Here is an 11,652-nt window from a genome sequence, read left to right on the forward strand (position 1 = left end):
GGAGAAAGGATTTCATCCATCAAAGTTATCTCTGCAAGGGAGCTAGCACTCCGGGGACATTCAAAGGCTTCGATCGGTCCTCTGCTTCATATGGATACCCGTAGAGGCCGGACGCGTGTGCGGCTTCAAACGAACCTTCAACAAATACCACGATCATCAATTTGCGGTGATCACCTACCCGCACAAGGTGAAGATCTGATCTTTCTAATCATGTAAAAAGTTTTTAATCCTAATCTATCTGCAAACGACGTTTTAAATACGTTCATGTGATGAACGGGATCTCACGCATACCCTTCTGCTGCGTTCAGAATTTTTCTGCGGTGTGTGTGGGATTCCAACAGTGGTATTAGGGCTAGATTGTGTAGATTAAGATTAGGATTAATCATTAAAGGCATATTAGATCTAAAAAAAAAAATTTAAAAGATTATGTTTGCTGAAATTTTCTGCATGCAGAATTTTGCAGGTTGCTGATTTTTCTGCATGCTGATTTTTATACGCTTAGATTAATGATTCTATTGCTTTGTTAATATGATTACAAAAATTTAGAATCATATCATGCATGATCAGCAACTCATGAGATGACATAATCAGTTAAGTTTCAGATCTATAAATTATATTTAATGCATGAGATGTGTATGGTGATGATCATGGATGAACTCTTTTACATGTGCTGAAATGTTCTGCGATGTTCTGTGATGGCATGTGATTCAGATTATCAGATGCTTGCATGCATATTAAATTAATGTATTAGAGACCTGCATGTTTTATGAAAAAGGGTTGTAATTATTATTTTATTTTTAAACTTATCTGGGATATAATCTGTGATATGTTTGCGCGTCGATGGTTGATCGGTGCATGCCTCTACAAGCACGACTTGCGCGGATCGAGATCAAGGGTTGATTGAAGATGGATCAAGGAGTTGATCGCAATTGGACTAAAAGTGGTTACTTAATTAGGACCTTACTCTCCGAGTAAGGGGAGCCTATCACCTGCTTACCTAGTCAATTGATCGATTACCTCCTATGAAGAACTCAAGGTTGCAATCACCAAGACTAGATTACTCAATATTAAGTCCATAGATCTTCCACCGTAGTAGAGTTGCTAAGGTCTCTCTGGTGTTGATTTGTCTCGGCTAGACACAGTGGGCAAGTTGCATCAAGAGACTAGACCTCTCTATAGACATGAGATGTTGTAGGGGTAAAGATGGGGTTGGATGCCAATAACTGTTAGATGAGGACCCAATGATGACTTTATTTTTGTGGTTATACGGTGGGTCTGACTTAACTAAGGAATGGGGCCAATAATTGTTAGGAGAGGTCTTCATAACTTAGAGACCGAGTAGCACTGCAATTTGCTTTAGAAGCATTGTACAAGAGTTGTACACTCATCTATTTATATGTCGCTAATAACTGTTAGGTGAGGTTGCATGTAAATCGGTGGGACTGCAGTACCCACTAGAAATCCTAGCCGCGTAGGTTTTCCATTTTCCTACAAGAGGAGTGTGAGGGATTCGAGAAAATAGTGGGAGGTGTATTTGTTTAAAAGTTCCTAAAACAAATAGAGTTCAAGTACAAAATCTAACTATAATATTTACTCTCTATAGATCATAATGTCAGCTTCGAATCCTTTGACTCATATTCTTGAGATCAACTGACTGACCGGAACCAATTACAAAGACTGGCTAAGAAACCTGAAAATCGTTCTGAGTTGCGAGAAAATAGCTATGTGATTGACAACGATATCCCTAGGTTACCATCACGTCCGTCCGATGATCAACGTGAAATGCATGAAAAATGGACGGCTGATGACATTAGGATCAAGTGCTACATCATGGCATCAATGTCCAATGAACTTCAATGCAAGCATGAGAATATGAAGACTTCTAGGGAGATATTGGCACACCTACAAGAGTTGTATGGTGGGCACAATTGCACAGCTCATTTTGAAGTGTCCAAGAGGCTCTTCAAGGCAAAGATGCGCGAGGGGCAGTCTGTCCATGATCATGGTCTAACTATGATCAAAAACCTAGAGGAGCTTGAGAAGCTTGGTATGACCATGCACAAGGAATTGCAAGTAGATTTGATCCTGCAATTCCTTCCTGATTCATTTGGGCAGTTTATAGTAAATTACCACATGAATAAGATTGAATGCCCTAGGACTGAACTGTTGAATATGTTGGTAACTACTGAGGGAGCCTTGGAAGGTTTAAGGGGCACTGTCCTTGCTGCTGAGTTGACTTCTACTTCCAAAGAAAGTCTACATAGAAGAAGAAGAAGCTTGCGAAGAAGCAGAAGAAAGACAAGAAGCCAAAGAAGGAAGTTCAAAAGAATAAGGCTAATGACAAAGAAAAATGTTTCCACTGCAATATCGACGGCCACTGGAAGAGGAACTGTCCTTCATATCTCGAGAGTCTGAAGAACAAAAAGGCAGACACACCTTCAGAAGGTATGTTAGGCTTGCTTATAATTGAAACTAATCTTACGGTTTCTTCTACTTCTAATTGGATTATAGATTCTGGTTCTAGTGCTCACTTGTGCACTATTATGTAAGATCTAAAGAAAAGTAGAAGGCTAGCGGAAGGTGCAATAACCCTTCGGGTTCGCAACAAGGCAAAAGTTGCTGCTGTGGCTGTGGGCACCTATCCTCTGCGACTACCGTCTGATTTTAGTTTGTTGCTTAAAGACTGTTATTATGTACCTGCTGCTAGCAGGAATTTGATTTCTATTTCGTGTTTAGCACAGGATGGTCATATTTTTATATTTGACAAAGACTATTGTTCTATTTATTTCAAAAATAAATTAGTTGCACGTGGTTTCATGATTGACAGTCTCTATCACTTACATGTCGATGTGTCTGTGAATGTGTCTGAGCAAGTAGTGAGTGACATAGGATCCAAAAGATTCAGAGATGAGATAAACCAGAAGTATTTGTGGCACCTCAGACTTGGCCATATTGGAGAGGACAGAATGAAGAAAATGGAGAAAGATGGGCTTCTTGGCTCATTGACTTCCAAGTCATATCCAGTTTGCGAATCCTGTCTTCAAGAAAAAATGGCTAGATTACCTTTTGTAGGACATGGAAAGAGGACCACTGAAATACTTATCCTGGTATACAATGATGTGTGTGGCCCATTCGATGTGCTAGCTAGAGGTCATTATTCGTACTTCATTACCTTTACCGATGATTTTTTATGATATGGGTATGTGTATCTTATGAGACATAGGCCCTGTTTGGGGGAGCTGTTGGCAGTAGAGCTGTTGGAAGTAGAGCTGTCTGAAGTAGAGCTGTTATAAAAAGCTGTTTGCTGTTTGGTAATTACATTCGTAAAGTGCTGTGGTACTTTGTTTTGTGTTTGGTAAACAAACTGAGAAAGTACTTTTGTATGACAAAATTACCATAAAGAACATTGCATAGTATTATACAACAGAACATAATAAAACATAACATAAATTAATACATAAATATATGATATAGTATAATATTATTGTAATATAAAATAATATTATGTTAATATCGCATAATAGTAATATAATTATTAGAGTAAAATAATATTTGGTAATATAACATAATATTAAATTAATTAACATAACATATTAATGTATTATGATATAATGTAATATATATTATATTTATAGTATAATACAATAATAAAAGTATAAAATATTATAATTATTAGTATAAATTAATTTCTTATAATATAACATAATATTAAATTATTTAAAATAACATATTAATGTATTATAATGTAATGTAATATAATACAATATTTATAGTATAATACAATAATAAAGGTATAAAATATTATATTTATTATTATAAATAATTTTTCATAATATAACATAATATTAAATTATTTAAAATAACATATTAATGTATTATAATGTAATGTAATATAATATAATATTTATAGTATAATACAATAATAAAGGTATAAAATATTATAATTATTATTATAAATTAATTTTCCATAATATAACATAATATTAAATTATTTAACATAACATATTAATGTATTATGATATAATATAATATGATATTATATTTATAGTATAATACAAAAATAAAGGTATAAAATATTATAATTATTAGTATAAATTAATTTTCCATAATATAACATAATATTAAATTATTTAACATAACATATTAATGTATTATGATATAATATAATATGATATTATATTTATAGTATAATACAAAAATAAAAGTATAAAATATTATAATTATTAGTATAAAATAATTTTCCATAATAATTTCCCATAAAATAATTTTCCGCGGTCCAGGGGCTCTTCTTTGTGGTCCACGCTCGAGGAGGATCTCAGCGTGGGCTGCGAGGTTGATGATAAAAAAAAAACAATAGATTGATTTTGGAAGGTATGGAAAAGGATTAAAAATTTTTTCTTCTAAAATGTGGTTCAAGAGATGCATACAAAAATTAAAAAGAAAAATACATTTTCTTACGGAGGGGAGTCTGACGGCTAGGGTTTTTGGATCCAGCAGATTTTTAGGTTTATAAAGGGACAAACTATGTAATTATGTTATTTTAATATGGGCATTTTTGTCAAAAATACAGCTTTCCGAAAAAGCTGAAACAGCTTCCTCCCAAAAGCTCCAAATTGGAGCTTCCTCCCGAAAGCTGTTTTCAGCTTCCCGCAAAAGCTGAAACAGCTTTTCGAAAAATTTACCAAACACAGATTTTCATCTAAAAGTACTTTTGGAGGGCCAGAAAGTGCTTTCTGGCCCTCCAAAAGCTCCCCCAAATAGGGCCATAAATATGAATCTTTTGAAAAGTTCAAAAAGTTTAGAAATGAAGTAGAAAAACAAACTGAAACCCCTAAAAGCTCTTCGATCAAATCGAGGAGGGGAATATCTTAGTGGAGAATTTTGGAACTATCTCAAGGAGAATGGCATAATCTCACAGTGGACGCCTCCGGGTACACCTCAACTCAACGGGGTGTTAGAAAGAAGGAATCAGACTCTATTAGATATGGTCCGATCCATGATGAGCTTTCCTGATTTATCCTTGTTTCTTTGGAGAGATGCCTTACTTTCCACGATTTACTTATTGAATAGAGTTTCCTCTAAATCCTACCATACCGTATAAGATATGGCATGGTAAGAAGCCGAGTCTTGGTCATCTCAAGATTTGGGGATGTTCGGTCCATGTCAAGTGACTACGGGCAGACAAGGTAGAGGCTAGGACTGTAAGTGCTCGTTTTATTAGATATCCTAAAGAGTCATTATGATATAATGTTTACGTCTCATAAGATCACAATGTTTTTGTGAGCCGACATGCTATCTTCTTGGAAAAACAGTTTATCCTTGATAGAGGCAGTGGAAGAAAAATTGAACTTGAAGAGAGAGTCTCTGAAAAGCAAAGAGTCATGGATCCGAAAGAACTTATTCATATAAAGCCAGTATACGTAGTACCTCCTCTACCTCGTAGATCTAGTAGGGTCTCACATCCTCCTGATAGATACTTAAGTATGCTAATAGAGGATACCTAGAAAATGTTCCTCATGGGAGATAGGAAACATGTACAGGATCCCAATACCTACAATGAGGCGATGTTGGACATTGATTCCGAGAAATAGCTGGAAGCAATGAAGTCAGAGATAAACTCCATACATTCCAACCAAGTCTGGATCTTAGTAGATCCACCAGAAGGTATAGTACCTATTGGATGCAAATGGATCTACAAAAGAAAGATAGGTTCGGATGGAAAGGTAGAGACCTATAAGGCAAGGCTAGTAACGAAAGGGTATAGTCAGTGCGAAGGCATTGACTATCAGGAGACCTTTTCACCTGTAGCCATGCTGAAATCCATTCGAACATTGCTTGCCATTGCAGCATTTCATGATTATGAAATATGGCAGATGGATGTGAAAACTTTTTTTCTAAATGGATATCTTGATGAAGATAACTATATGAAGCAGTCTTTAGGTTTCACTTCCAGTGATGGAGATCACAAAGTCTACAAGCTGTAAAGGTCCATCTATGGACTAAAGCAAGCATCTCGGAGTTGGAACACTCGTTTCAACGATGTGATCTGTTGCCCAGAGGTGCAGCCCAAGAGGGGGGGTGAATTGGGACTCTTTAAAAAATTAAAATTAAAACGTGTGAAGAGTATGAGTTACGGTTATCTTATAGATTTAGCAGCGGAAATATGATTGCACAAATACGACAGTGAATAAAATGAGGAAAGCAATCAGGAATATGTAAAGGAGAGGAAGAGAGAAAAACCACAAGCACAAACACCAAGGTTTATAGTGGTTCGGTGCACTCCCAGCACCTACGTCCACTCCTTAAGCCTTGCTTGAGATTTTACTATAACCCAGCAGATTACAGTCTGATTGTTTTTCGGGCTCACAATTAAAACCTAGTTGGTTTTCCTAGGCAACCAACCGAAAACCTTTTGTTTTCTAGGATCACAAACAACCCAGTTGGTTTTCAGATAAACCAACCAAAAACTTTACACCATTTGTTTTTTCGGGCTCACAAACAACCTAGTTGGTGTTCAGACAAACCAACCAAAAATTTTTCACCATTTGTTTTTTCGGACTCACAAACACCCCAGTTGGTTTTTAGATAAACCAACCAAAAACTTTTTTCTTGCTGAATATTTCCGATTCAACAACTTCCAATCGAGGCTTGGAAGAGCCTTTACAAGTTTCAAATCAATGAAACTGTTACAGCAACAATTAATCCAACTAAAAGAATGCTGTAACCAGAAAACTTAAAGCTTCAAAATATAAAGAGTGAAACAATAAAAATGAAGACTGAAGCTGATGAAGAGGTTTGCTGTGGAAGGATTTTCCAATGCTTAAACAGCTGCTCTTCTCGATGTAGTGAGAAGCTTCGACTGATTTTCTCACGGAAGAAGGTTTCAGATAGAATGCTGATGAGGATGATGAACTGTAAAGCTTATTCTTCTTTTTTCTCAGTAGAAATCTTTTGTTTTCAATAGAACCTTTTTCCATTTCTCGTTGTTTCCATTCTGAGGTTTCCTCATATTTATAAACAAATTCTTCGGCGAGATTTGAATTTCTTTGTTTCCGTTCTGATGAGAATCTTTTTCTGTTACAGAAGAAGACAAAAGTCATTCAAAGCTTCCTGTTGTGGTCCCATCAGTATAAGGGTCGACTCATGTAACTCAGGGGTCGACTCATGTTCATTCTGGATTAGCACTTCAAGATGTTGAGAAGGCTTATACTGTGATATCTTCAAAGGGTCGACTCTTTATCCTTAAAGGTTGGCTCATCTTCATCAGGAGTTGCCTCTTTAAATGCAAGGGTAGACTAATACTATAGTTTTTCGGCTGACGCTGAGATTGAACAGGGGTCGACTCTTCAAACGCAAGAGTCGACTCTTCAATTTCGGGGGTCGACTCATTTTGAACAAGGGTCGACTCTTCAGACTTTGTCTCAGGCGATAAAAAGCTTTCTGTCTAATTTGAACTACACAAGGGTTGACTCATGTTTTGCGGGGGTCGACTCATTAAGTGTGCTGCTTGAGTAAAACATACCAGAATCAACTTAAACTTGTCCTTTTTGCTTAGGGGTTGACTCAAGTTTTTCAAACAGAAAACTTTAGACTTCATCTCTGATCTCCATGGATTAGTTAAGATCATTTTCTTTTAGAACATGTCCAATAAGATGTTTGCAAAGAACTTATGATTTTGCAGTGCTTCATTTCTTCTGATTTTTCTTGACTTATAAAACGTCACAATTAAGCCAATGTCATTAGTACACAATATCATCTCAAGTGTTTTGTAATCATCAAAATTCATCTTTTAGGGTTGACAATCTCTCCCTTTTTGATGATGACAAAATCATTAAGTTAAAAAGAATTTTGCAATAAATTTCACAGCAATTATAAGAATTTTATAATAAAGTTCAGAGCAAATATGAAATTCAGAGATATATGCATAATTTCAACAAATTAAGGAGAAAAATCTTCTTCTATCAATTGCAAACATTTGAATTATGCAGAGTTCTTGTTCTTTGTTTAAAAAAAATTTTGATAGTGCAGTATCATCATAATTTAAATCTCCCCCTATATATTATCTTTAGTGTAGAAATTTGTATTCTGAATTCTTTTCACATTTCTTATTTCACATTTCTTATATCTCATTTCTCATATTAGAATTCTTTTCATATTTCTCATTTCTCATTTCTCAAATTAGAATTCTTTTCATATTTCTCCCCCTTTTTGTCATCAACAAAAGGAAGGAAGCTAAAAGGAATATCTGTTACCAACATGAAGGATTAATTAAAGGTTTTGATATGTATCAGAGAAGTATATAAACCAATAAAGACATATATTTCAAGAAAGGTAATCATTCATTGCATTGGGTAAATGAAGTACATCAGAAGATTACAATTTATATCAATTGGTATCAGTCAGCATACAAGTGTGCCAAATAAACATGAAACTCAGCTTAGTACAAGGTTATGTTTTGAAAACATAGGATTCAGTCTAAGCTCAGGTTAGGTTCAGTTTAAGGTCAGTCTAGGTTTAAGGTTTTGAAGATGAAGATCCAGACTGATCTTCCTTTGGCTCTTCCATCAGCTTGTCAATTTTACTGTTTAGTGTAGTGATGGAGCTAGTGAGCTGAGTGTGTTCTTCTTTCAGTGCTTGTACAGATCCTTGAACAGAATTTTCTTATTCTCTCAACTATTTTTTAATCTCAGTAATTCTCCTCTGCTAGTTGCCTCAATCCTTTCAGTTTAGATTTTACTTCTTTTACCAAATCAATGAAGTCAACAACCGAATTCCAGCAGACTCCAGAATTGAACATTGCTTTTATAATGTTATCTTCAATAAATTTTAATTGCCATTTCTCAAGTTTGAGTGGAGGATCTGATGGCCTTTGGATTGGAGAAGGTTGACTGACTGGAGGCTCTGTTGAAGGTGCTTGTGTAGGAATTCTTTTGCTTTTAAGTGGTGTTGAAGTGTCTTGACCACTTTCATCTTGAATTCTTTTCCTTTTATAAGTCCATTTGCCCTCAGTTTTAAGAAATCCCATTCTTTTCAATGATTTGTCATTGTAGACATCAGAAGACAGTAGTTCCTTCTTGGTCTCCCCTTCTAGATTTATATTGAAGTAACATAAAACTTGAGTTAAGACCATACCATAAAGAAGTGAAGCTCCTTTTTTCTGTCCTTGAGCTTCCATATATTTGATCATCAAGCAGGGTAGGTTCAGTGGGAGTCCTTGTATAATATGGTGCATTACCAGTATATCTCTTTCTGAAACATGATCAAATTTTCCTATCTTCGGGAAGAACATTTTGTTGATTATGTGATGCAGCAAACGTATCTCAGCATTCAGTTGATTGGCACTAATTTCAGTCCAATCTCCTGTGACTTCTCTATTCAGAATGGTACTTATCCCTTCATTCCTATTCTCTAAGTGATCTCTATTTTCTCCATCATTTGGAATCCGAACGGTATCTCTAAGAATCTCTTCAGTAATCAAAATAGGGACATCTTTTACCTTGGACAAGATTTGTCCTTGTCCATATTTGGTATTGTTGTAGAACTCTCGTACCAGGTCTGGATAGGTTGGCACATTCAGCAAGCATAAGTATTCCCAACCCATATCCTTTAGATTTTGGCCTAAAGGAAAATTTTTCTTTTCTAGAAACTCAAAATCCACTCTCCTTTCTGTGGATACATTTCTTATGGAGAGAGGTCTTTGTTTCGAAACTGAGGACGGAGGTGACAGAGGGGCCGTAACGGGTTGAGGCGGTGGTGTTACTTGCCTTTGTAGATTCTCTGCTCGAGCCTTTGTTCTCCTCTCAGTTTGTGGAATGGTGTTCTTTCTCTTTGGTCCGGATGTAACTTGCTTTATTCTCACCATTGGAAGATCAATCAGAACCTCGAAAAGATTTTCTAGGATTTTGGAGGTTTTTGTTTGAACGAGAGTTTGAGGACAAAAAGGCGCTTTATGGGGTATGAAACGTTTCAGGTTCAACGTTTCAGAGAGAGAGAGAGAGAGAGAAAAAGCCTTTTAGAATCCATTTCGAATAGTTTCCACTTCAGTCGACTCATTCAACTCATGAGTCATCTCCTATAGACTAGGAGTCGACTCTTTTAACTTAAGAGTCGTCTCCTGTAAGTTAGGGGTCGACTCTTTTAACTTAAGAGTCGTCCCTTACTACATGAGTCGACTCCTCATTTACATGAGTCGTCTCCTCAGACTGTTCAAGAGATAATTTTTTTTTGAATAAGATTTAAAACTCAATTGTAAACCACGGATCAAATCAACCAAAATTCAACCAATAATAGTCAATCAAAATACACAATTTATTATTCATAATCAGTCATCAAAATGGATCACAAATACATAATTTGTTAGGATCTGTCACATGCCGCAGAAAATTTCAAAAAATTTTCAGATTGCAGCGGAAAGGCATGCAAGATCCCGTTCATCGCATGAACGTATTTTTACAAACTTCGTTTGTAAATAGATTAAGATTAAATTCTTATGAACCATTTTTAAGTCACTAAGAAGATCAGATCTTCACCTTGTACGGGAAGATGGTCTCCGCAAATCTGATATTCGTGGATTTGTTAAATGTTCGATGGAAACCGCACATGTGTCCGGCCTCTACGGATATCCACACGAGATAGTGAACCGATCGAAGCTTTCTGATCTTTCCGGGGTGCTAGCTCCTTTGCAGAGATGGCTATTGATGGCTGAGGTCCTCTCTTTTGAATCAACTCTTGATTGCCTTGAGAAGAGGAAGAAGAAGGAAGGTTTAATGAAGAAGATCCAGAAGGCCCTTCGCAGCCTTTCTATTTTTCTTCACATTGGAACCAAATGGAGGAATTAGGAGGGCCGCCAAGGCTCTTCTTTTTCCTTGTTGCTTGCGGCTCAAAGGAGGAGAAGGGAGGAGGTGCTCATGGCTGAAAAAGAGAAAGAAAAGCCTAAAAAATTCGCAGCCCCTTGAACCCTTCTTTTAATGGCATGTGAATAGAGATAAGCTCCTAAATTTTAGGAGCTCATCTTTATCCTTTCAATTTTCAAAATAGGAAGGGCGTACGCCTCTCCTTTTTCCCTCATGCCATCAGCAAAGGGAGGGGCGTACGCCCCTCCCTCTTCTCCCATTTGGTTGGCCCCCACTTAATCAAATTAAGTGGGGAAGGTTGAGTCCAAAGGTTGGGTCCAATCCTATTCAAAATAGAATTATGTGCACCCATTTTAATTTCCTCCAAATCCTAATCCAATTAGGATTTAATTGAACCATGACTCTATTGAACTCTTCAATTCTAATCCAATTAGGAGTCTTTTAATTAATTAAATTAAAATTAATTAGGACTTAAGAAAATCCTAATCTAATTAGGACTTATTAAATTTCAGCCCTAAGGCAATTAGGACTTTAGAAATCCTACTCCAAGTAGGACTCTAATTTAATTTAAAATTCTAATCCAATTAGGACTCCAAGGATCCTATTCGAAGTAGGACCCGTGATCAAGTCCAATTAATTAAATTAAATTGCAATCCGATTGCAATTATTTCTTCTTCAACTCACTAACTCTTAGCGGGTTAACCAATTATCAATCAAATTGATTATTTGTGATTCCTAATCATAATTCAACCATCGGATCGGTCAATACCTCTAATGTGTGTGACCCCATAGGTTTTAT

This window comes from Phoenix dactylifera, chromosome 5 (genome assembly GCF_051530095.1).
Source record: "Phoenix dactylifera cultivar Ajwa chromosome 5, Ajwa_hap1_PhDact_Kaust_v1.1, whole genome shotgun sequence".
NCBI lineage: Eukaryota > Viridiplantae > Streptophyta > Magnoliopsida > Arecales > Arecaceae > Phoenix > Phoenix dactylifera.